Here is a 27,621-nt window from a genome sequence, read left to right as displayed (position 1 = left end):
CCATTTGATACAACCTAATCCATTAGTAGTTATTTTCCCACTTAGGACCACAGCCGTTATTTCGCTTCTGACATAAGGACATAAAAATAGGCAGTGAAGAAAACTCAGGTGACAGACTCCACATCATAGAGGTCACAGTCAGAAGTCTTCAATGCAATAAACAGCATCAACAAAACCTAAATAAATCATAACTGACAGTGCAATAAATAAATAAATAAATAAATAAATGGTTCAAACACAGTGACACAATGGGAGTAAAGAAGAACAGTTAAATGTTTCTGAAGAGAGAGAAAGGAATTAAATGCCTAGCTGTACGAGCAGCAGAGATGACGACACCTGGTTTCCTGCTGATCTGTATCTCAAGACTATGCTCTCCTCTGGCTCTCTGATGTCTAAGCAACATGATTCCACATCAGATTCTCCCCTGATGGGGCATGAATCTTCTTCCTCCTCTACATGACCAACTATTTTCACAAAGCTTGTAGATGTTTATTATTTTTCTTGTATCTTTACCTTTCCGACAAGCTTAGATGAAATTATCTCCTACATCCAAAAATCTGGGGCCAGGGTTGTCAGGACTGTGAACCACTGATCAACAGACAGACAGACAAGTGCAGTGCATTTTTATAATTCTTGGTTGCTCAGAACAAAAAGGCTAAAATAAAAACCTGTCATTGAATCAAAGTTGGGCAAACCTGTTATTTGCAGGAATAAATGGAGGAGGGTGGGGTGAGGGAAGACAAGACAATTAAGTGGGACTGCACATGAAATAATTATGAGAGGACTCAGAGACAGAAAAGAGAGATTAGATATGGAAAAGGGGAAGTAAATTTTGAGAAGAAAAAGGTTGCAGTAGGAAAGGGAGAGGGCAATGGGGAAGGTAAGCTGGCTGATGAGAATAAAGGTGCTCAGGACCCTGTCAAGCCATCATTGTCATAGCCTCTGGTTCACCTCGCTTTTCTTCTGATTTGACTTCAGTGCTACAAAAAGGCTGCAAATCTGTATTACATTCAGAAGACACAGTTCACAGATGTCACTGTATGGAACCCAGTGAGAGTCAGAAAATTACTCAAAGACAGGACTAAGCTCAAAATCAGTGAGATTTGGGAGGGGGTTTAGGGGTTATTTATTTGTTTTCCTTGTTGTTCACACCTGACATCTTCCAGCTCATGCTGCTTTTGATTTATTTGGTAGGATGGGGAATTACTTACATGTCAGAGAAAGAAGCGAAGGAGGAAAATCATCCACTTTCTTAAAAATTACAGAGTGGAAATAGCATGCCTGTGGAGGCAGAGCAGAAGAGTTGCTTAGCTGCCATGTCACGATGTGCCATAGGAGGATACTGAGAGGGGAAGCCAGAAAACAGCAAGGAACCTCTTACTCTACACCTGAGAGCTAGAAAAGAAGAAAAACCCTACACCTAATGAAAATAAAACCTGCTGCCATGAGAAAACCAGTTCCTTGGAAACAACAGCAGGAGTCTGCTTTCCAATAGCCTGAAAGCAAAACTGCCACATCCACCCCAGAAATGGTCTGAATCACATTTACTGAGAGCAAAGAAAGGAGTTGCAGGCACAACAGGTAATGCTTATCCCCAAGCTCTTCTGTGACTCATCTTTTGGTACAGTTTTCATCTGAGTGATTCTCAGAAAACTTCTGAAGGTCACTAAGCTAAAAAAAAAAACAACCAAAAGAGGCAAAGGCATTTGCCATTTAAGTAATATCTTTCTTTCTTTGAGCTATTCCATACAAGAGAAGACACAGAGCTGCCTGCTTTCATTTACCAATAAACTATTAAGAGTAAAGAAAGTAACAGTTTTTATGAACTGAACATTCATTTTTGATAACGGACTTTCCATACAGGATGTAAATATGACATTTCAATATCTTTTTAATAAAAAAAAAGCTCAATCTCATCAAGCTGGGTGTTTGAATAACATCTAAATCAGTTAGACATCGGCCAAACTAGTGACCAATTCTTAATCATATTCAGTTTTCAGTAGGTTGAATCTAGAATGGCCTCATTGAGACTTTGCAGCAGATGAGTAATTCTCTTCTGCAGTGAGTCATGGTAAACCACGTCCAAACATAGAAGTCCCATTTCCACTCAGACAGAAATGTTGAATTCAGCCTTCACGGAGGGAGAGTGTAAGAAAAAGCCTCACTTTTACTGTGTGATTGCTGCAGTGAAAAAACAGGTGTTCATAAATGCTTCCTTCAGCAGCCTGAATCAGACATAGGTGAAGGTATAAAAGGCTAGACGATAGCCCAAGTGGATTTCCTGTCTTTGTCTGGAGAGGAATGAATGCGGTACTTATACCTGTGTCCTCAGTGTACCTCAGTGTAGGTACCTGCCTTGAACCAGACTCAGCAGAAGCTAGAGATATCTACTTCTGAGACTCTAACTGCTAAATCTGTACAGGTGAGATCTTGTAAATGAGATTAAAAACACAAACCCTATTTAAACAAACAAACAAACCCACTCCTACCTGTTCCATCCATATCTAACTGAAATTTACCATCTTGACCTTAAATTCAAGGCTTAAACAGCAATTTGAATACTGAACTAAATTAACTTTTCTTCTTGAGTTATAATCCAGTAAGAAGTGTCATTTGGTTCTGTGCAGCTTGTGCACACTCGGAAAGAGTTTTCAACAGAGCCATCAGGCTTTGCAATACAGTTTTACCCCCTTTAAAGTACTTGATTGAAGTTTGTTCCATCTGCATACTTGCAGCTCCCTCAGTTTTCTGCTTGCCAGGACTGGCAGCACAGACCTCCTCAGGTCATTCTCCTGACCACAGCCTGCCTCACATAATCCTCAAAAACATTCCCAGGACATGCTGAGCAGGGAATTTATATTGCACAGCCATGTCTCATTCACACACAACAGTCCTCCAGAAAACATGAGGCAACTTCAGGAAGAGTGAGCCCTTGTGCGGTTGAGTGTATGGCAAGTCTCTCAAGCTTTGCTTTCATCCTGGTCCCTGTGCTGTGGGGCTCTGAACTTCATCAGAAAAGGTTGCTATTAATGATTCAGCTCAGGGAACTCCAACTGATTTAAAGGAGAAAATGTACCCTTTGAAAAAGATCTGATGGGAACCTTCTCTTTCAAATCTCTCAAGACCTGCTTCTGCTGTGATATCCATCAGCCAAATAATAATGCTTACATGTTAACAGCAGTCAGGGACAACCCACATTACTTATTAAAGGTGTTTTCTAATGATTCAGAAGCACCATGCTGGGCCCACAGATAATTTATATCATCTTGTGATATCATCTTCACCTTCCTTCTTGTCATGGTTTAAACCCAGCCAGACAGCTCGTTCACTCACTCCCCCTTTCCTTCTTGCCCTCCCCCTGCTCCCAGAGGGATGGGAAGGAGAATCAAAAGAATGCAACTCCCACGGGCTGAGATAAGAACAGTTTAGTAACTAAGGTATAACACAAATCAGTACTGCTACCACCAATGACAATAATGATAATGGAAATAACAAGGGAAGAGAATACATCACCTCACCACCCACCGACCGATAACTCGCCCCACCCCAGGCTGACCAAGCACCGACCGATACCAAGTCCAACCCCGCAGTCCTCTAGCCCTTCCAGGTAACTCTCAATTACATCCTGGGCATGACGTGCTGTGCTATGGAATACCTCTTTGGTCAGTTTGGGTCAGGTGTCCTGTCTCTGCCTCCTCCTGGCTTTCCCTCCTCCCTGGCAGAGCATGAGGTTCACAAAGTCCTTGGTCAGGGTAAACATTACTTAGCAACAACTAAAAATATTGGTGTTATCAGCACTACTCCCAGGCTGAAAGTCAAAACACAGTGCTGCACCAGCTACTAAGAAGGAGAAAAATGACTGCTACTGCTGAACCCAGGACACTTCCTTTCTTACTCCCTCCTTCCTCTTTAAACCTATTTGTTATATTTTTTACAAGACCCTGTCCTCCTCTGGTGCTGGGGCAGCATGAGGTGCTAGTCAGATGGCACTAATCCTGCAAATGAAGTTCTGCACTGCTGTCTGAGGAGGTGTCTATGAATACACACTTATATGCATGTCTAAATGTTCACAGGCAAGTGTGCATACATATATATTAATATATGCATATACACACCTCCACACATACCTTCTCCATTCTCAGAAAAATTACCTGAAGCTTCCTACAGCTGAGTTTCCAAACACAAAATGAGTGACACTTTATTTACATTTTAAAATCTTAAAAATTGAAAGCAAACACCAAAATTCTTTTAAGTATTTTTTTGTATCTATCTGATGGAAAGAATATTTTGGTTGTAAGGGATAAGAATTACTTCTATTAAATACATGTAATTACATTACTTGAGAAATGAAATACACTTAGCCAGATCAAATAAGATATTACACATGTCAGAACTCTCTTTAAGGAAAATGTTCAAACACAAAACTTGTAATACTTTTTTTCCTTGAAAGTCAGACAAGGTAAAACAAAATGTGTCATCATTCTAAGTGAATTTTCAGAGTTACAGAATCACTGCTTGTTTTACTACCTCTATATACATTGTAGAATTGCTTACAATATGAAAGATGTTTACCAATAAAGTGGTAGGTAAAGCATGACAAGCTAAGTCGAAAATGGTTTTAGTGCTAGGCACAGGGGAGTTCTACTGCTCTGGATGACAGACAGCCCTCTCTGAAATCAGTTAGAGCTTTGCCACCATGACTTCAAGGCCACTGTGCTGAAACACAGACCAGGTTCTCAGTTTGATTATCTGGCTTGAGTACTTCAACAGTAACACTAGTGGGAAAATTTAACCTAAGCAATAATGAAATACCACCTCATTATCATGTTTGCCACATAGATCTTTCTGTATCCTGGCAAGTTTGCATGAGCAGATACATATTATGGATGGATTCTGGTCACATCTATACAGGTGACTCCAGTAAAGCCACTGTTGTATGAGACCTGCTTTACTGATCACACAGCAAGCTCATGGTTCATTCATGAGTGCAATACACTGTTCCATAGGCTGCTCCCCTACACAGAGCCTATTGCAGTCAAGACTGCAAACTTCTCCATTTGGATGCCCAAAATCAGTGCTTCTTTAAGAGGTTGTTGGTTACTTTTCTTCAGTGCTGAGTAACATCAGTTGAGATGCATGCTTTGGCCATGAACATAAAGGACAGCAGCACGGCCATTAAGACTGCAGGTGGCTCCTTGACAGTCTCCATCTTTGAACACAGTACTGCTTTCCTTCCCCACCTGAAAGCCCCTTAAAGGTTTCACATCCAGATGAACCCTTAAAGGTTTCACATCCAGGTGAATGTTACATTTGTGGCAGATTATTTAATAAAAGCAGCAGCATGGACCTGAAAAAAAAGTATTGTCTGGGGGTTACAACAGAGATTTAGAAAGCCTTTGGAACTGCCTGCTCACAACCCCACACGTTAGAGCAGCCTTCCTGTTCAACACTTCCAAAGACACCCTGGCACCCATAGACTTTGCCGACCCATAGGACTCTCAGCCACATACCAGCAACCAGAGGGAAGCAAAAGTGATGCAGTGGTTTGATACCATATGGAAGTTTCCTCAACAAAGCTGAATTCCCTAATGCCTGGAAAAAAACCCATGAGTAAGCTTCACACTGTCCAAACAGCATGAAGTTGTCTCCTAGAGGAAATACCTCTGTTCTGTGCTGCCTTTCAGATTCCCAAATAGCATTTCCTTTATCTGGTAACAAGGAGCATCCTCAAAAGTCACTGTTATCACAGGCCATATGAGAGAATATACAGGTCAGAGACAAACAATGTGTCAAGCTGAGTTATGCTAAACAGAATGCTATACTATAAATTAATATATTATATTAAAACCTTTGCTACTAGAAAGCCTCCAGACATCTTACTATGTCTCAGAACTGATCTGAAAGTGAGGATTACTCATTACCTTCTGCAAGTCAGGCTAACAAATCAGGTATGCACAGTAAAATGGCTTTTTTATTAGAAGCCCTCAACTGTCACATAGATTAAGCTGCTGCTCAGAGGACAGTAGTAGCCGCTGTGGCTGAGACACTCATTCTTAGCTCCTGTTTCAAGCCATTTGTGGAATTCTGGGAAACAGCATCAAAAGTACATGGCAGGAATCATTGCAATACGCTCAAATGAAAACTGGAACAGCTGCACAAAGTTGATATTTTAAAATAAATATTTTAAAGCTACAGAAATCAGATGTTAGGGAGTTAAAGTCTGGGAAGAAGCTTGAAAAAGCTGCTTAGAGAAAGGTCAAAGCTCACCTCTTTCCATCTGCTTTTTCTAGATATCTGTTTGCTTCTTGGACCACGCAGTGTGTTCACCACCACATCTCCTGGCTAAAACCTGAGCTGGGACCTTGGACCAATATAGTAGAAAAGCTCCTAACCAGAACTTATACAAGCTTCTTAAACCAGACTTGACATGCCTCCAGAATGACATGAACCAAGTGATATTCCAAAATATGTCCTGAAAAATCACTATGACCAACAGAAGTTACTTCAAAATTACATTATATGTGCACCTAGATTTGTAACTTGATTCAGATTGAATTAGGTCCCACTGAATATAGCTGAATAGACTCACCCTTATTTGCTTCATAAAGGACCTTCATCCTTTATTTGCTAACTCCTTGAGTCTGGGGAGCTTTTTAATAATCTACAGAAAGGAACAGATGCCCTTGTAAGTAGCAGGCTTTCCATATATTCTATGTCCATAACTCAGCTTCAGCACAGCTGAAGTATTGTCTTTACTGTCAAAAAATCCCCCAGTAAACTATCCTAAGAACAGATTCATCTATTCTTAGAGGCTGTGCCAGCTTCTACCTCTTTACACCATCAGAAGGAGGAAGAACCATCTCCTGGTGGCTTAGAAAGAAAGCCAGCCCCACAGATTCTCTGTCACTAGAGGGGTATTTGAGGGTGTTAGGCTTTCATTTGGAAATTTGAGGGTGTTACGGAGTCACACAGACTCCCACAAAATTCCCTCTGTATTATCTTGCAGTAAAGGCTATGCCCCCAGAGTTCATCTGCCTGCCAAAGGAGTAAGCCATAGGAAAAGGATTTATTTTATCCCCATTTAAACACACATGTACAACTATGTCTGTGCCACGCTCTGCTGCAACCAAGTACATGGGAAGAGCTGTGCAGTGCTTCCCTTGAGCACATATTGCCACAGGGGTGGTGAATGGCAAGCCAGGGCTGGGTTCACCAAACTTCCTTAAACTGGAAGAGGGATGAACCCAAACTGCCACAAGCAAGTCCCTGGGGTTCACCAGTCACCATTCTGGCTATCCTTTGTGTAGCTTATTTCAAAAGGTATTCAAAGAGGAAAAAAAGAGACCTATCCACTCGCAAAAGCTGATAAAGAAACCTAAAGGATACTAAAGTTTCCATGCAGTTCTCAAAGCTATGAAGGAAACTAAAGTTTTTATGTAGCCTCCCTAAGAAAAAAAAACATAATAAATGCCTACTATTTGGTGCAATGCAGTGTAATCCAAGGGCAAGAACTTTTGCTCTTCAGAATTATTTTTATAATGTCACCTCTGCCAGGAATGATTTAAGAGCTTACAGATAAAGCAATGAATTTCATCAGAAGCAGAGAGATCACCTCAAGTCTCCCTTTAGCTTCTCAATGAATAAAACACCCTCCCCAGCCCTCTTCAGCATCTCACTAGAATTGAATCCCACTCAGAAGTGGGACTTCAAAGGAAATTATTTGTGCCTCAGTCTAAAGGCCTTCTTTTAAAACTTAAGAGAATAAACATAAGAGCATTAAGCAGAAATGAGTTTGTTGACTAAGTTTTAGACAGTTTTAAAAGTGAAACTATCTTAAACCACGTATATCCAATCTACACCTCTGAACAGCTACTACTACACAGCACCACCATGCCTGCTGCATGGTAGAACAAATAGTACCTCACATTTCCAGAAAGTGAAGGCTGTCATAGCATTTAAGGTGTCTTGTATGTCAGAATTGCTTCTTGCCATTGCCAGGGGTTACCTGCATGTAGGAATCCTTTCTCTAAAACTTACACTTCTTCCAGTGCTAGATACAGCAGAGTATCATCTAAAAACTTCAATCAAGCCAATTCCAAAGGGATTTCAATACATATTTCCCTCTCTGGGGAGGGGAGATTCCTACTGAGTCTTATCCACCAGACACTACCTTCTCCAGTATCTATCAGCTCTTCTTAGTAAATACAAATAAATAAGCAAAGGAAAACTGAAGTTAGGAAACAATTTGCAATTCACTCCTTTAGTCAACAGACAGCAGCTGCTAAAAGACTATGTGAATGGGATCCTTCTTCATTATAGTCCTTCTGCATAGCTCCAGTAAGGAAAAGGAATCCTAAATATTGCACACATCCAGCCATGAGTCACCCAGAAAAGCGCTATGCTGGGTGGCAAGGAGCTGGGCTTGCAAAAGTCCTTTTGTCAGGTGCAAGGGTTCTACCCAAGTCCCTGGCATTCCTCAGGCACTGCTTCAGCTATTCTTCATGTAGCTTATTTTGAATATTTTTTTTCTATTCCACCAGGATCTTTTCACTTGGAGATGCTTGATCTGAAAAGATATATTGTACAAGTCTCCATAATCTCCCCACTCTCCATAGTCATCTTACTCTTACCTACAGAAAGCAGAGGAGTAGCATTGTTGGCTCTGGTAAGGAAGGCCTCAGCTCACACAGCACTTACATCTTCAAAGAGATATGTTAAAGAAAGAGAAACTCAGACTGGCACATGTTCAGGGAATACTGGTTAGAGGACTGAAGAAATGGAGATGCATCTTCTAAGGGGACACTATTACAAAACTACTTATTCAGCTTTAAAAAAGCAAAGATACACATCTTGAGACAGGGCAAAATTGTGCTACAAACACTTCAGGGAGAAAACCCAAAGGAACTTTCCAAGCTCACAAACAGTGTTGGATATGAAGAAAACGGTCAGTAAGAAATGAGATTTCCAGCTATCTGGAGACCAAAGTTTTTGGAACACTGGAAAAAATACCAGGAACAAAACACAGCCCCCCACTAAGTTTCCAAGATAGGGCTGGATGTGTTTGCAAAAGGTAATTATTTGCATACCTTCTCACAAGGAAATCTGCCTTAGTATTCTACCCACTCTTCCCAAGCTAGGAATAACATACAAACATTTCTAGGTAATGAGAGCACCCAAAGGCTGTTCTTTTTAGGAGAGCTATCTACACAGGGTATATTGACAGGCAAGGGATGAAATTAGTGCTCACTGCTGTATTCCAGGAGGCCTTGATCATTTCTTCTTAGCATGTAATTTACATATTAATACTGGAAATGCCATTTGTTTATCCACTGCATTATTATTCTTTGATAAGCATGTGTCATTAATGCATAGAAATAAGGATCTTCCACTTGTCTGCTAGCAAACATAGCCAGAAGTTATTGACGAAGGAGTCATACTCAGTCTGGTTCATGCCATAATGAATCACCTGCTTTATTAGCGGACACCTTTCCTTCTACAATGCCAAGGAGGCAGAGAAAGATCCTACTGCAGAGCTTGTACCACTTACTGCATGCTGGGTAGTAACACAAGAAGACTTCCTGCTATAAGACCAACATACAGATGTGGTGGAATTGTGCTTATATGCTTCCTCCAAGCACCACCCTCTACTTACTAAGAACAGGAGTTAAAACCCAACTGTTAGGAAAATCAAGGCTTGGGAGGCAAAAAGAAAGTCTAAAACAGTAACAAAAGCACACTAGTGAAGCCTGAAACCAGGGCTAGCATACAGCTTGACAGAGCCACAGCCTTCCACTGGCAAAAGATCTGAGTCACAGCAAACACCTGAGTCCTCTGGCACAGGACAGCCTTTGGTCACCCAGTCAACAGCAAAGAACAGGGCTACTTCCATGCAACCAACAGAATAGATACAAACATAAATATTTTAAGACACTTTGGTCAGACTAAAGGTCCATTTGTTCCTGTAGCCAGTCTCTGGCAGTGGCTATCAGCAGATGCTACTGCCAGGAAACATGGCACACAGAGAGCCCTGTTGACCACAGCTCATCTTCCCAGCAAGCAGGTGTTTGAAGCTGCTCTGTGCCAGGGGACGGTTATGGCCTTTCTGCTCCAAATCCATCCAGTTCGCTCAATGTATTTCTACTTTTACATCTGATACATCATATGGCAATGGGTTCCTGAGCTGCATCACAGGCTGTGTGAAAAAGTACTTTCTCTTGACTTTAAGCCAGATGTCTAATAGCCCCATTACGCCGCCCAAACTGCACAGGCTGTGAGACAGAATAGTCATCCCCAAATGAACTGCACTACAAACATCTCAATAGTCTCTTTTCCAGGCTAAAAGTCATAACTCATTTAATCTCTCCCTGTGCAGAAGCCGTTTCAGATTTCTGGTTAACATTATTGTCCTTCTTTGTATCTTTTCTAACTCCAGTATACCTTTTTGAGATTAAGGGATCAGAAATGAGCTCCCTATTCAACACCCCATATAAGTAACCATGACAAAATGATATTTTTATCCTCATTCCTTTCCTTACAACTTCTAATATTACATTTGTCTATCAATTTGCATTGTTCATTATAAAAATTCATTTTTTCTCTTCAGAAAATTCTGTATAATAACTTCAATTTGTTATAGCTAATAGGAAAATTAGCAGTTTGTACATATATTTGGTGTTGTTTTTCCCAGGTGCATTACATAAGGTATATGGGCCCCAGACTTCATTTGCCATTTTTTATTTTACAGTCAATTAATATCAAGTAATCTTTCTAATGCTCTTTGCAGTCGATCTGAGTTTTAGCTGTTCTGAAATGTTTTGTCTCATCAAGCAGCAGTTGTGACCACATCACTCACCCCCCCTTCTCAGATCATTTATGAATACACTAAACAGCACAGAATCTGGAGCTGTGGACACTCCTCTCTGTTGTGAGACAGACATCATTTACTCCTACCCTGTGGCTTCTTTCATTTAACCAATTATGAATCTGTGACATCCTAATCTCATCAAGAGCCTTTTGTAAAAACTATTGTTGAAAGCTTTTTGGAAATTTATTAATTGCATCACTATTATTCACATATGCTTCAAAGAGCTAGAAGAGATTTGTGACTTCAGTCTACGAAATCTGCCTTGACTCTTCTCCCTTGTGTTGTATTTCACCTGCTTCCTCTTTTTTACCATTTGTTACAGCTTCTACTGAATTGTCCAGCACAAAAGTCAGAGGTACTGTTCCATAGTTTCTCTGCAGCCCTTTGAAAAAAAGACTGGTGTTTCATTTGCTACTTCCCAACCATCCAAAATAAAAATAAAAATAAAATAAATTAAAAAAAAAAAAAGAAAAAAACACATTTTAAACAATAGGTTGGAAGCTACAACTAATTGTTGAGCTTACTCAGCCCTGAATTCAGTGGTACATACTTGGATCATGTTGCCTGATGTCATCAGTTTGATTCTTCTCTTTCCACTGACTTCTCTAAACCCTCTTCTGGTGTCACTTCATACTGAGAGAGTGCTTCAGACACACCTCCTGTAAAGGAAGATTTTACATTAGGACAACTACCTCAATTAATGTCAATGGAAATAATTCATTTTAAGATTAATTCCCCACTTTCACTGTGCTTCCTGTAAATCCCTTCTGCTGAGGTTGAGACATAGGTATCTTCATTTAAGATCAGTTACTCTAGCTCACATCTCTTCATTTTTGTACTTCCACTACCTTTAGAAAAATACTCGTATTCATATGAACTTTTCCAGTAGCTGCCTATTTCTGTGTCTCATGCTTAAATAGACTTTTTAATAATTATCAATGAAAACAGGCAGCTCATTTGTCCACACACGACCTGTTATACTGTCTCATGTTCTGCAGCATCCTATACATAAGTGTAGGAAATACTCCATCTCAGAAGATCTAACAACCTCAACGATGAAAGATAAAATCACAAAGAATAAATTCAAGACAGCTAGCGCTTTTACTCTTCTGTAAATTAGTCGCTCCACTCCAAAATAAACGGTATTTAAATTAGAAGGCCAGGCTCTATTATTTAGGCACAGTCTTAAATAAGGAAGGTTTATGTTTCTGATCTTGAGTTTATCAGAGGTCTCTGAAGACACAGCAAATGTTCAATACAATATTTATACTGCCACACGCTGTGATTTTTCCTGTCTGAGAGACCCCAGGGAATATGTCCTCTGCGCATCTGTAGTTATGAAAGTACTTAGGCTGCCATTTGTACAACAAACCAGTAGAAAGGAATGAAAGCACTAAACCATCCTTCTAAAACCACACAAAATACCCTGGCTGAAATTAACACCACCATTTCAGTGCTCACCTGCAGAAAGGAAACACGACATTATCTTCTCCAATGACACTTTTCACAAGGTATCAACATTGGATATTGCTTTAATGATGAAGCTGACACATATTTCTATTTGCAGTTCAGCATCCCCAAATATTTGTCATCAGTATTTGCTTCTTGTTACTTCAAAGTAAATATTTTCTAGTAGCATTATGTCTAGACATAATGGAAGTCTTACCCAGGCCTTTTAAAAAAATATGGTGGTGAGCTACTCAGACATATTTACAAGTATCTATTGAGAAGCTTTCTGACTCTAAGGCTTACATTGATATTTTATTTTATATACTGTTGTATAATATAAAGCATTTTTAATTAGGGTCACCCCACAAGAAGTCCATGTGGGAATGAGTCGATTTGGAGCTGCCTGACTGCTCCTAGGCTCCCTGCCTCAGGCACACAATCCTCAAGCTGCATAACCAACTGGACCACCACCCAGGTATTATCAACTCAAAACTATCGTTCTACTCACACACAAGTACCTGACAATAGCAGTGAAAAAATCCCTCATGTACAGACACATATATTCACATATATCACTCTTACAACCCAACAACCAACATGTTGCTTACAGGTTTGGCTTGAGCTAAAGCCCTGCAGAAGATCTGCTCTATTATTACAGAGAAAAGCTATCTCGAAAGCAAGTAGAATCTGGTCACCAATAGTTAGTGCATGCCCGCATGCTTCTCGGGCAGCTCACAGGAAAACCACCAGACAGCAATATGACACCAATGTGAATGTCAGCAAGCTTATCCAGAAAGAGAGCATGCACTCAGCATCACTGGAATACAAGTTTAAGTGCTCACTTTGCCTGAATCACTACTAATCCTACTGGAACTATGTACGCAACTAAGGTCTAATTGCAAGAGAAGGGATTGTTTGATGAGGTTCTTAGACTTGTATACTTCTGGTCAAATCATCAACTGATGTAAATTAACACAGCTTCAAATTAATTAGTTAAGTGATGCTGAAGGTCTGGCTCCTGCTATTTGTGTGTTTTAGAGGTAAGGTAATAGAGACAAAGAGATTTTGTATGAGAAAGTTGTCTCTCTACATATTAGAATTCTTGTCAGCACACTAACAGCTAAAGTAGGTTGGTAAGTTGTAAATTATTTTTATTTTCACTAAGTTATTTTTATGGCTGTTAAGGAAACTAATTAACTATGGGTCAAATGTCAAACTTTTATCCTGGTATTTGAAACTGATTAAAAGATAAAAAGGTAGAGAATTAGGCATGCAAACGGTGAGAATTTAAAAGTCATTGTAGGAGGACATTTAATATATTTCAGTTGTTAGTAAACAATCAAGACATGATTTTCTGGGAATCTATTTGGGCAAAAATGTTGAGGTGCATCAAGTCTGAAGATGGTTTGAGGAATTAAAAGGATGTATGTACATAAGCAGATAGTTAATTTCTAAGACAAAGGAGCACTGGAACACCCTGCTTTTAGTAAAAGCAAGCACTGCCACCAGCTGTCTTAAATACACCTGAAGAGCAGCTTGAGCACTTTAAAATGAGCCTCAGCTGAAAAGCAGGAGAAGCTCGCCTCCTTTCATGGAAAACGACAGTTTTAGCAGTCATTGCTAAATCACAAGTCAACACTAGAGCACCTCTGCTATGAAGACAGGTTGAGAGAGTTGGGTTTGTTCAGCCTGAAGAAGAGAAGGCTCAGGGGACATCTTAAAGCATCTTCCAGCACCTAAAAGGGGCCTAGAAGAAATCTGGAGAGGGACTTTTTACAAGAGCATGTAGTGACAGGACAAGGGGGAATGGCTTTAAACTGAAGGAGGGTAGATTTAGATTAGATATTAGGAAGAAATTCTTTATGGTGAGGCACTGGAACAGGTTGCCCAGAGAAGTTCTGCATGTCCCATGCCTGGAAGTGTTCAAGGCCAGACTGGACAGGTCTTTGAGCAACCTGGTCTAGTGGAAGTGTCACTGCCCATGGCACAGGGGGATTGGAACTATATGATCTTTAAGGTCCCTTCCACCCCAAAGTGTTCCATGATGCTATGAACACTGTCATCTGGGTTTGGCTTATTTTTTAATACAAAATGGCTACCCAAGTAGCTCATTATATTTATGCTGTAACAGTATTTTCAACTGCCACCACTTCGCTTTGTCTTTTCCAATCTTCCAGAAACTGATATCCCCCTCTCTTATGAGACATAGAATACTACAGAAAAAGTTTTGTTTGGCTCCAAAAGGACAAATATAACAAAATTGACTGCCACATCCCAAATACATCATTAGAGCTAATGCAAGCCCACTGCCAGGACACCCACAACTCTTATCTGATACTATTAAGTCTCACCAGTGTTCTTCAGCTGAGGACTTTCAGCATTGTCACTGGGGTAATGGTTGGACTTGATGATCTTAAAGGTCTTTTCCAACCCAGCTGATTCTATGATTCCACAAGTTCTTCATATGGCCTGAGCTACAAAACAGAGGTAAAGCCATAAGCCAAGTGCTTGTTTCAAAGTACCTTGTGTAGGAGCTGCCAGAAGGGGAAATGCGTCACAGCATATGACAGTCCTGAAATGCAGTGGAGAGAACATTTCTTCTTTCAGCCTTCTCAGCACATGAGGACACTCAAGGTTTTCCATTTTTACTTCCTTCCTCCCTCACTCCCTTTCTTCCTCCCTCTACTTCCCTCTGCTGTAAAATCTCTGTGGGCTGGACCACAAATACTGTGTATCTATTCAGAGAAACCCTTTGCAGCTGCAAGTGTTGATCTGGGAGAAGCAGCTGAGTGTGAAGCCAAGCAATAGTTCTTTTAGTAAATTTTCTCATCCTAATTGACGCTTCTTCAGGCACAACAGCTTCAGGAGATGAAGGAGTCTTCAGTACTAGCATTTATACAAAACATTTTGTTCCCCACTGACCTTTAGTCTTGTATGTCTGTGGAAGATGTATGGTATATAATAACAGCAGTGCTCAGGGAAATTCAATCCAGCCAGTCACAGTTTATATGCAGGTAAATGCATTTTATTAAGTGTAAGCTTTCATTTTCTCTCATGGGTTCACAGATGCCTCACATGACATTTTTCTAAGGAGAAAATGGAACTGAATGATCTTTCAAGAAAAGAATCCCATAAAGCTCACAATTAACTCAACACCATAGCATGCAGAACCCAGGCCTGAAAGACAACTTAAAATCTTCAACATAAGATCAAAAACTACTACAAAAGGCTGCATTTTTAAAAAGAAACGTTCTCTTCAGGAGTCAAACTGTTTCACAAGTTGACAATCTTCTTTGTTTATAACCAGTAGTTTCCCTTTGAAGCAACTTTTCACACGGAGATCTGATGGAATAACTCAACATTAAAAACCAGGAAAACTAGTAATTATAATTATTATTTTGAGGGTTACAAAAATACAGTCACAGATAAATATCTCAAGTTGTGCACTAGAGAAATTAATAGTCTCTGTCTTATAGCTGATATATGAGAGAGCAAGTGAACAAAAATACACAGGAAAGCAGTGCAATAATAAGGAAAAAGAAATCCATTAATTAGCATCCTGTTTCATGAGTCACGTATAAAGAAAGAGCAAGTCAACCAAGTATTTCTAAAAGTTCCCTCTTAAACTGAAGTGTGGTTACATTTGGGCAGGGACATTTGAAATAGGATGCACACACGCTGTCAGCACCTGCCAAATGCAGCCTCATCATCTGGGAACAGCATAAGATGGAGAAGGAAGTAAAATTACAAACTTAATCAATGTTGCCTACAAAACAAAAAGCACTGGTAAGTAAATCAGTGAGATGACTGAACCATATGAGTATAAACATACAGTCAGACAGTGAGGGGTATCAGCAGAAGAAAATTCTTGGCTTTTTAACATTACTGTCATATTGGATGCCGCAGCTGTATTACTTAGCTAAACTTAAAATTGCATGCAAACACATAGCAAACTTAAAGCTCAAGTTCTCCTTAAAGTCAGACAAGAAGTGGTGTTCAGACTTTTCATTAGGCTGCTACACAGAAGTGAATTTCATACAAAATTTATATCATATCTATATATCCATTTCTCCTGCATGTTTGTACCCAATGCAGAGCACTTTGTGAATAATAGAGCTTCCCAAGCACACAGGTGCTCTGCAGCTAACTCACAACAGACACTCCTGTGTGGAATGTGTGATGAAATCATGGAGTTATTTCTTCAACATTAGTTAACAGCTCTCTGGTGCAAAACACACACTTGTAGTAGGTTGCTCATAGTATCTATAAGCCAAAGTCATCAAGAGATCCATAGCAGCTATTTAAATGCTAAATAAGAAAAATTTCATATTCATCAGTTAAAAATACAAAGATTAAAGTGTAAAGAAAGAGTCACTTTTTTGACAGATGAAAGAATTTGAAAACAATTGCTGAGACCCTTACTTTCGTCTTTAGCACCTCTGCCTTTAGTTCAGCGTTAGACTCACAAAATTTTACCTTTGTTTTTAAAGGTGATGGTGCTTCAGAAAAAAACAAATTATCTGGGGCTATTTCCATGGCTCCTGTCATGGTTGGAACTTACCTTATTGGGATTAGCTGCCCAGAAAAGACATTGGAAATATGGGTGCTACAAAACAGAGTATACCTTTATTCAGGTCCAGTGGCATGACATATTCACTGCTTGAAAAAAAGGCTTTGTTCAGTGACACCGCTGCAGTCTGATTATGTGACATGGTACCAGGAATAAACAGATATCAAAGACAGCACCATGAATGGACAAACAACCAAAAGCTTCAGCAGAGATTCTCTGAAAAAAGGGGGAGAAAGGATATGGAAGAAACCTAAACAGCATGAATCTCCAAGTAATGTGTGCCACAAAAATAGGAGGATTGTCAAAGAAGAGGTTTAGCTCTGGCAATCTCTAGCTGTGCAGTACATGTGTTTCACAAGTTTCCAGTTAATTCGGGCAGATGAAACTACAGTGGGAAGGAACTCTGCCTTCCGTGCAAAAACGATACCCCTGGCTGGCCCCAGCCTGAACATTCCAGTGGTAGACAAGCTGTTCTGCTCTTTCCCAGGACCCCTGTTCTACAGAAACACCTTAATGATTAAGTAAGTCACATTCAATTTTAGGCAACCTTTAAAAGAGACATAAATATCAGCCTTTTTTAACTTCTGCCCCTCTTCCTTCTCTTCTCTTTCACATGTGCCGGAGCATTTATTCTTGTTGTCTGGGACACTCGGCTAGGTGGTGGGAGGTGGTTTGAATTCCTTCAGGTGGAAAAAGGAAGGGAATGGAATTGCATCTCATCCTGCCCACTCAGAATTACACAATAAAGATCACAGAGAAAGAAGATATTACTACTTTCTCTGGTTATGTCTTCTAGGAGATGAGTGTTGCTCCACTTCTGAAGAAAATTTCTGGGGCAAACAACTTAGTCCAGCCTGTCTGAAGGGAAGGCTGGAGTCACAGGTTGGATGTCCGTGAGTTCAGGCAAGGATGAGGATGTGAGATGGAAGTTTATTCCCAGTTGCTCCTCACAGTGATTCATGACAATTTTCCCCTCCAAGTGCTGACTGTGCATGCCTCATGAGGCATCCACTCCTTTGGGGCAGAAAACAGGCGCTGTGAGTCCCTCCACTGTGGATTCCTATATGGCAGTAACAGTCTTAAAGCTAGACTATATACGCAGAGAAACTCATCTCTCCAGCTCCACGTGTTTTGGTGGACCTTGGCTCACGTCCCTGCATTGTGTTCCTTGACATTGACACACAATGAGGATAGCACACAGAAACCTGTGACTGCTGCTGGTGACAAGTGGGGACTGAAAGGATTTCCATCACCACTGGGGCCAGGCAGTTTAACATTCTTTGAGCTCTGTGTTTTCTTTCTTGAAAAATATTAGGATACTGACATTGAATTATCCCTGATTTGCATATAAATAAACTATATTGTATGGTAATTTTTGCTTTGTTTTCTTACATGCTATCGTTGCCATAGTCTTTTGAGGTTTACCAGCTGTGCCCAGAGCATTAAAGAACTCACGGGAATGCCACTTATCTTAATATTTTTTTGACATTTTTCATATACAAAGTTTCCTGCATAGTGACAGGTTCAGTATTGTTAAAAAACAGCAAGAGAAAAACCCAATTAAACTTGCAGTTTTCCATAGAGCAAGGCACATATGCAATATACCTGCCAGATAACTTGCTCTGTCCTTGCCTGTACAGAGCATATCTACAGGAAAATTTTTCCCTGTGCCCACAGCATGCCCCATGTCCTAAAATTCTGCTACCTTTCTGCAGAAGAGAAATATTCAAACTAAAACACAGGAAGTTCAGATTAGATACAAGGAAGAAGCTCTTTACTGTAAGCGTGGTGAGGCACTGGAAGAGGTTGCCCAGAGAAGTGGTAAATGCTCCATCCCTGGCAGTGTTCAAGGCCAGGCTGGACAGAGCCTTGAGTGACATGGTTTAGTGTGTGGTGTCCCTTCCCATGGCAAGGGGGTTGGAACTAGGTGGTCTTAAGGTCCTTTTCAACCCAAACCATTCTATGATTCTATGATAATGGCTTTCTTCACCTTAAATATATATACTGAATTTATACGAAGGGCTGGCATTTTCGAAGGCTCTCCAGATGTGTGAAAGCCACCTGTACTTTCAGTTGCAACTTCCTGGTACACACAAGAAGAGCTTCCGCTTACCACATTGTTCATGCTATGTAACTGCTCCTATACATATCTAATCATTTAATTTTCTCACATGCAGGAGGAAGACTGGACAGACATTTATGTTCTCAGAACTGGGATCCTCCTTTGAGATCCCATCTGCACTTCAAAATCAATCACATTAAGGAACTCCCAGTGTGATTCACAGTGAATCCAAACACTGATTCATAGCAGACCTAGAGTGCAATTTGTCTCCTGCTACTTCAGCTGTCCACAAGCTCAAAATTTTGGATAAGCAAGTCTTCTCCTATTTTCTCCATACTCAATGGAGTACTTTTTGATACAGGATCTTTCTGCTCAGTGATTCATCAGCATGTCTTGTTTCAGGATGGGCTGAGTCATTTTCTGTCTCTCTCTCTGTCCACTGATTAAGAGCCTAGATCACTTTCTTACCGAAAAGCTAATTTCAAAGCAATTAACATTAGGACAGATGAATCTCACACCCAGTTAAATCGCTGTTCTTCAATTCCGGTACTGGTTTTATATCAACGACACTATGACATAAATCCAAGAGAATTTGCGTAAAGTAACACTTCTCTGAGAGTAAAGAGTCCAACAATAATCTCTAGTCCAACAATATTTATGCACTTATGACTAGAAAGTAATTAGATAAAATGCATGACCAATGATATGAGTGACACCTTTCTCCTAAACTGTGGCTCTTATCACTACTCATCAGCGTCAGATCCCTTTTTCCCTGTGTCTTTGGAAGCTTCCACTCCTGGATACACAATGGTCCAGCTGCAACGGGACAACTGCAGACAGCATTTGCTTAGAGTGGTTACTGGCCCAACAGAAAGGCACTTTCCATTTTGCCAGGCTGAGAGAGCTGAATTGCCACAAAAAGGAAAAGCATCTCAATTACTCCCCAATAAGAACATTAGATTCCTATCCAAAGGCTCATCACCTATGTCTGTGAAATAGTTTTAGGCTTCAAATCCCACTGCCACCTAAGCATCTAAGCACCTAAACAACTAAGCAACTGAGACAGTTCTATTTCCACAGGCTCTTTCAATATATCGCCATGGGCTGTTTACTGATAAAACCAATCCTAGATGCCCAAGGGTCCCTATTAAATTCAGAAGGAAATTAAGTATTTACCATAAGCTTACAAATTATACTTCCAGAACAGGTGTTTGTGCTTGACACTGGGTCTAGTGTAAAACACGGTACAGAATTTGGGTGTCTGGCCTGTTCCTGAGTTGCTGAATTATCACTTCCCTGGGCATCTGGAGACACCTTGTGTGGAGACCACAGATAGGTACTGATGATCCCTTTTACAGATAGTAAGTGCAAAATCCATTAAAGAAGCCATAGCAACCATATTTTCAATGGACTGCCTTTTGTCGGCAGTTAGATAGAACATTTCTTCGGCTGTGTTATTGTAGAGGCAACCTACTAATCTCTAGATTTATAAAAAGGAATTTCCTTCAGTTGTGCTAAAGTAAAAGTATAAGCATCCAAACTGAGATTGATTTGTTCACTGCCCTAGTACAGACATACATGTAAGTGAATTTCTTTGCTTTCTAACCTAGCATCACTATTAGAAAAGGAATTCAGAGGGTCTGTTGACTGAAGGTCTATTGGCAGAGGGAGGGAAAATAATTTTCCAGACAGCCTAGAGGCAAAGGTTCATGACAACAACCTACAAAACAGCTGTAATAAACCCTCTCAACAACCAGGCTACACGGCTCATTGCAGGGAGATTAAGGCATAAAATAACTTTTAACACGGGTAATGCTTTAGAGGATTCTACTGCACCAGACACAAGTTTTCCTCCGTCCTGTCTGGTGGGTATGTCTACTGCACAATTCAGCACAGGACAGAATCAGACAGGATTGCTCACTGTAAATTACACAGTCCCTTACCAAGACCTCCTTACGTGAGCTTTTTCTCACTCCTGGAAACTTGATATAACATCACGAGGGCACAGATCAAGAGTGATCAATAAAATAGTCCAGCACATAAATCTTTATTCAGACTTCTGAATCTGACAATCTACAAACAAATAGCATAAAGTAGCTGAAATCAGGCACCCACATTGGTATTGAGAATTCCCCGCAGAGCAGCATTCTTCAGCCTACAGTCTGGAAAAGGTAAAATGTACATCACCAAAGAAAAAGAGATGCTTTTGATATTATGCAGAGAATTGCATTTCAAGGGCCTTCTAGCACAAGGGAACACAGCTCCTCTGACCTTCAGAAAGTGAAGCATTCATTTATGCTGAAACCTTTCATCTGTGAAGCCACTGCTGGAGTTATACCAGGCATTTGAATAAGGACACAAAAGCACATAAACCCCCCCATTCAATATTTGGGTGACTCTTGCAAATTGTATCCAGCAAATTCACTTTTAGCTTTTGTAAACATCAAGAAAACTGGTATGTTATGTGAGAGTTTATAACTTTAATATCTAGATAATTGTTTTGCAACTTTTAATCCCAGCTATTAACTCTTATAAACCAGAGTTGTTTGTGTTAGTCAGAACCCAAAACTGAGACAACAGATTTGGTATTACATCCACCTCACCAGAACATTGCACCTGCACTAAAATAATGACCTATCATAAAAGAGGGCCTAAAATTCTGAACAAATCAAAATTATATGTACAATATATTTTTTAACTTACATATTCATAGAATCATAGAACGATAGAATAATTAGGGTTGGAAAGGACCTTAAGATCATCTAGTTCCAACTCCCCTGCCATGGGCAGAGACACCACACACTAAACCATGTCACCCGAGGCTCTGTCCAACCTGGCCTTGAACACTGCCAGGGATGGAGCATTCACAACGTCCCTGGGCAACCCACTCCAGTGCCTCACCACCCTCACGGTAAAGAACTTCTTCCTTATACCCAATCTAAACTTCCCCTGTTTAACTTTGAACCCATTACCCCTTGTCCTGTCGCTACAGTCCCTAATGAAGAGTCCCACCCCAGCATCCCTACAGCCCCCCTTCAGACACTGGAAGGCTGTTATGAGGTCTCCACACAGCCTTCTCTTCTCCAGGCTGAAAAGTCTCAGCTTTCTCAACCTGTCTTCATACGGGAGGTGCTCCAGTCCCCTGATCATCCTCGTGTTTAATAACTTAGTTCATCTAATGAGACTAATGAACAGCATACTATTTAACATGCTTGCTGAGTTACTTGAGTTTACAAAAAACATCTGGGATCAGTTCTACTTTATGTAAACAATTCAATTGCACTTTCCTTTATGCAGAGGCTATGTGCCAGATCTCTGTTTGAATCACATGTTTATATTTGTGGGAATAGATATAACTGGTTTACATAAAAGTATTTCTAGATTCCTGTTTAAATCTAAGGAGGAAAATGTGTATGTAATTTGCAGAGTTAAATTTCTGAAATACGTTCTTCTTTCCCCTGTATTTTTCAGTCTCAGAAACCACACGGATTACAGGGAAGAGCCTGCTCACCAAGACTAGTTAGTGCATTCTCTAGTGCTAGCCTCAAAACCAACTTAAGAGAGAAGGGAAAAGATTATTTCTTCTTGATAACACATGATATAAATAGGATTTTAATTTTCCTCTGGCATTCTTGCTTTTGGTTGAATCATTGCTGTACACAGATACGTTTATAAGCAATGAAAAACAGCGTTAAGTTTATTCAAAACTAAATCCTAGAGATTTGGAGGAATTAGTGCACTGTTTTGATGAGTACCATCAAAATATTTCTGAAGACCAGAAATCTAGGCATTTTTGTAAGACAACAAAACAGATAAGAAAAAATTTACCTTCAGCTATTTTAACACTAAAGCATTCCCACAAGTCCTTAAAATTCTGGCTAACCTAATGGAGAATTGCACTGAAAAGAAACTAACTTTTTTTCATATTTGGCAAATATTTTCCTGAGAAGCATTTTAATTAATTAATAATAATATTTTAAAATATTTTACAGTACACAATGGACTATTTTATTATTTCATGTATTTTGCTTTCTGATTTTGCTGACAGCTCGTATTAACTTCAGTAAGAAGCATGTCTGTAAAACCATACAAAAGGGCTTACGCTATTTTTGTAAATACCCATAAGTGCAGAATCAAACATTAGACATGTAACTAAAAAGTAATATTTCTATTTGTTACAGAGCTGACCTTTTCTTACTAGATAGTGTAGGTAGGATCCAACTCAATTTGATACAACAAAAGTGACTTTACGTATCTGATTCTAGTAAAGAATCTGGCCCCATATATATTTAAAGAGCTGTCAACTTCAACCTACATTATATCCCACCATAATGTTCACGGTATTTCATGAGCAGATCTATTTTATTTGCAGTTGTTTCTTCTCTTTTCTTGCCTTGCAGAAACAAATACTTCATTTTCTCCCAGTGAAAAAAAAGAAGGAAAAAAGTAGAGAAACCAAAGTCTGTATCTGAAGTTATGATCATTTCCAAAAAAGATCATGTATGTCTTATTACAGATGACTCCATTCACACTAATTTCCTGAGACTATTTTTTTTTGCAATGAACCAAAATGTAGCATTTGTATAAAGAGATACAGTCCACTAAAAATAATAGTTTCTATACTAATAAACTTTATTTCAAAACTGAGTACAAAATCATAAATTAATTCAATATCCAAGTCTGGATATTTCAAAAGCATCTAAAGATTAACTACCTTTGTAGCCCAAATATATTTTAAATTAAATTTAGAAAATTAAATATCATTGACTATCAATGAGATTGAGGGTCCAGTACAAAGGTTTGGTTCTTAAAAATGCAGTATTATGGAGAAACCCCCTCTGTAGCCACACATACTTTTAGGAGGGAAATAAATTTAAGAATCCACCTACTAGTAAAAAAAATCTCATTTGAAAAGGCAAGAAAAATGAACTCAGACCAACTCAGTAACCAAGCTGTCTGAACAAATTAGGTGCCAGTTTTTCTCCTCTATGGCAGTACATAGATAGAACCTTTTGTTCTGAAGTAATTTCCTTCTGTGTGAAGGACACAACCATACTCTGTTCTTTATAATAATATGATAAAAGAGATTAAATTATTTCTGTATATATTCTCCTGAATAAATGTTGGGCCAGATTGCTAAAAATACACAGTAAATACAAGTCAACTTTGCCTCTGATTTCAACAAGAATGCGTTACCTGGACAAGTATTAAGAGCAGCAGCTGAGATACAAGAAAACCATATTTGAATTAATATTCATGCTAACTTACTAGAAGGAGTGGAAGGAATAATAGGAGATATTTAAACTATTCAGGAGGAAAATAGAGAGCTCTATTCTCACTGCAGGTAATCTGACTAAGAAGCTTATTCAACTGGAATTATTATTCCTGAATCAGAAAATCCTGATTTTTTCAGAGAAAGGGGAACTTACTTACAGTAAATTATTAGATATCAGTTTCTTAGCTTAGATTTTCTGGAGGAAAGCAGAGTCAAGATGTACCAGAGTATCAGAAGGGTGCCTTTTCAAGCCAGCAGACCTACCTGCAATACTGTCTTAATGGCTAGGAGAAAGAAAGAGGAGAAAGCAAGAAAGAGTAGTAATAACAGCTACTTCTACAGATTCCCTTGAGAGGGATTTTTTAACTTTAGCATCTAAAAGTCAGATGCCTAAATGTCAGCTAGTCCCCTGGGGTCCTTTACAGTTGAAGGAGAGAAAGAGGCACCTCTAGGAGGCAATTCATCTCATCCTAAAGTAGATATCTAAGACATATTAAATAAATTACTATTTCATTTCTTTCTTATCCTATGACAAGTAACTTTTAGATGCCTGAGTTTGGTAAGATGAATCCTACCTTGTTGTCATTTTTCACTCCATTCTGAAACTCCACTTTGGGAATTTCTTCACTTTTGTAGTCTTTGGTCTTGGTTGCCTTTCTTGCCACTGCTGCCAAGCTTCAGGATGCCTGACCTGACTTCACTCACTGATCCAAACCCACTAGAAGATCTTTGCTGTGGACAATCTTTGGATCAGACCTTAAGGGAAAACAGGACAAGGGCAAGGGCACTCATCAAGACTACTACTGAACAAGAAGTCAATTCACTTCAGGCTGTGCAGGAAAAGTACTTCCTTGAATCTTTAAGATAGAGCCAATGTCTTGATTAGCCCACTTCAGTCCAGAAGGTCAGCAGCTTTTTTGACCTGCTGTCATACATAACTTGACAAACTGCATCAAAATTGCACCATATGGTTGTCATTCACTTCTGGCCAGTAGAAGGTCCAATGAGAGGTGCAAGACTCTCAGAAACCCCTATTGCAAGAGTGTGTCTAAAACACTGATGAAAAATGGACTTTTAGCCTGATTTCTAGAATCCCCCTAGTACTGGAACTAATCAGAATTTTATTAGATTTGGCCAACACATAAAAATATTGTTTAAACCCATATCCATGCTTGTTGTTGAGGCAAAATCACATGACTTAGTCATTTTATTTTCCTCTCTCCTGACAAGAGGACCACGGACAGTCAAGTATTTCTAGTATGAAACAGCAGCATCATAAAAAAGCAATTATACCAGAAGTTGCTTTCAGTGACTATCAGTGCTTTTCAGTGCATGAAAATTCTATCAGATTTTCCACTTTAGGATTAATGGCAAAAATTTCTTACTGAAAACAAAAATAGTTTGTGCTGTGCATCAAAATAGCTTGCATCATTCAGAATTATGGGGAAGAAGAACCAGAAGATAAAATAATCTGGAAAACATGCTGTCACCAAACACGAGCTGTCAATCACCATACTACACTGAACATTACAAAAATGGCAATAAAATGGACCTGACTTGAGAACATCCATTCTCTGTGTGTATATGAGAATATGTATATGTATAATAAACTTGCTATACAGGTAATTACTATTTCCTTCTGCGAACAGAATTCTTGTTGGAAGACAGCTTTTGTCAGAACACGAACCTGAGACTTGGAAATTTGTTTGTAAGTTGCGGTCAAAAGCAGCCCACACCTGAAGTGAATGCACAAAGATGGGTAAACAATGAAGTCCTCAAAACCCATAGAAGCCTACCTGAGAGCTTCCAACTCTGCAGATTCAAATGGCTAAGAATAGGAATAAAAAGCACCACTGCATTTGAATTTGCAAGAACTTACCTTAGCAAAATAGTACTGGTAATAATAATAATAATAATAATAATAATAATAATAATAATAATAATAATGATAATAGACAACCCACCCACAATTTAAAATAATTTCTAAACAGACTGAAGGAAAACAATTCACACTTTTAGTTCATTTATCTACCAATACATATGCTCCTATCCATCTATCTATATGAAACTATGTGAGTTAAACACACCAAGGTGAAATTCATTAAATCAAACTTTGATGCTCTTCACATAATTGAATCAAACCCCAGGGATCTTCATCAATTTCTCATCAGAATTAACAAGATGCAGACACAGTAAAATGTACCATTATTATAATTTCATTATTATGCAGTGCCATGTGTTTACGATTACAATGTAAAACACCATAAATATTCTAATCTCTCAGTCCAATGTGGAATTTAACACCACACAAAAACACTACCAAAAGGAACAGAAAGTAGTAACCTAATTCTAAAGCTACTTTGTCTATAAAACTAAACTGCTATGCTATTCAGATGCATTTTTAATATGAAGGCTAGTTATGTCAGTGCAATGTTGTACCACTCTATGCCATCTAGTTGAGTTTGCATCATGGAGTGGTCTCTCATCATATTAACTGGATTACTTTTGGATAAAAATTAATTGGAAGATGCCCTCCAGGATTTCAAATCCCATCCTGAAGTAAGTGTTCAATCTACAGAACCACACCAGAGTTAGTTTGAAGTACCTGTGCATAGTTATGGTGAGTGGGTTCTCTGCGGCAACGCTCTGCTCCACAAATACAGCTAGTGGCTCCCACTACTTGCCTATGAAGATGTAGCCTGAAAAAAACTCCCCAGTGGAGCAGAGGTGGCATAACCAATCCCCAAAAGAGTGACCAGAAAGGACTGTACAGACTGTGCTACTAGCCGCTATGCCTCTCAGTTGATTGAACTATGCTTGGAAGCCAGGACCTGCCTTCAAACTGCATTGAGCAGGGTAAGATTTTTTCTTAAGGTATTTTTTCTACTCTGTTTTAAGTAGCCACTTAATTTCATTAAATAAATAAATAAATAAATAAATCAGTTCTACTTTTATTCTCAAGAAACTGTTGGGAGGTTTTTGTTGTTGGTTTTTTGTTTGGGTTTGGGGTTTTTTTTAGTTTAAAAGCCCTTTTGCCCTTCAGGGAAGCTCACTACACAGAAGAATCCCCAGCAGATTCATTCCAGAACTCAGAGCTCTGGCCAGTTGCAGTTCCCATTACACAAAATTCTAAAGGGGCTTTCAACTAATGGATCATACGGTCAAATACTGATAGTATTTATGACTGCGATCCTAAGGATCTAGGAGCTGAAGCCCTCCTTTTTATCAGTGAAATGAGAGTATAATCCATGCTTATGCTTTCTGGATTGTTGCTACTCTTCCCACAGGACACTGCGACGATGCCTGCTTACAGCCATACATGATTGCCTCACTGATACAGAGCCCACACCTAGCGCATCATAGTCTACAAAGCAGAGAAGCTGTTTATGTCCCACATGATC

At 39.4% G+C, this 27,621-nt stretch overlaps 1 long non-coding RNA gene across 1 annotated transcript; it reads right to left on the bottom strand.

Moving 5' to 3' along the window:
• Window positions 1-1,361: 1,361 nt before the first annotated feature.
• LOC130600853 (uncharacterized) lies at window positions 1,362-14,947 on the bottom strand. Its single transcript, XR_008972541.1, has 3 exons — window positions 14,836-14,947; window positions 11,415-11,523; window positions 1,362-1,671 (listed from the first exon to the last, which is right to left on the bottom strand). It is a non-coding gene; the product is annotated as an uncharacterized LOC130600853 (long non-coding RNA).
• Between the last annotated feature and the right edge of the window lie 12,674 nt (window positions 14,948-27,621).

This window comes from Pezoporus wallicus, unplaced genomic scaffold (assembly GCF_028554395.1).
Source record: "Pezoporus wallicus isolate ANWC-B61680 ecotype Strahan unplaced genomic scaffold, APGP_CSIRO_Pwel_v1 contig_4788, whole genome shotgun sequence".
Classification (NCBI taxonomy): Eukaryota; Metazoa; Chordata; class Aves; order Psittaciformes; family Psittacidae; genus Pezoporus; species Pezoporus wallicus.
Note: the sequence above shows the minus strand (reverse complement) of the source record. Positions and strands in the feature narration are given on the sequence as shown.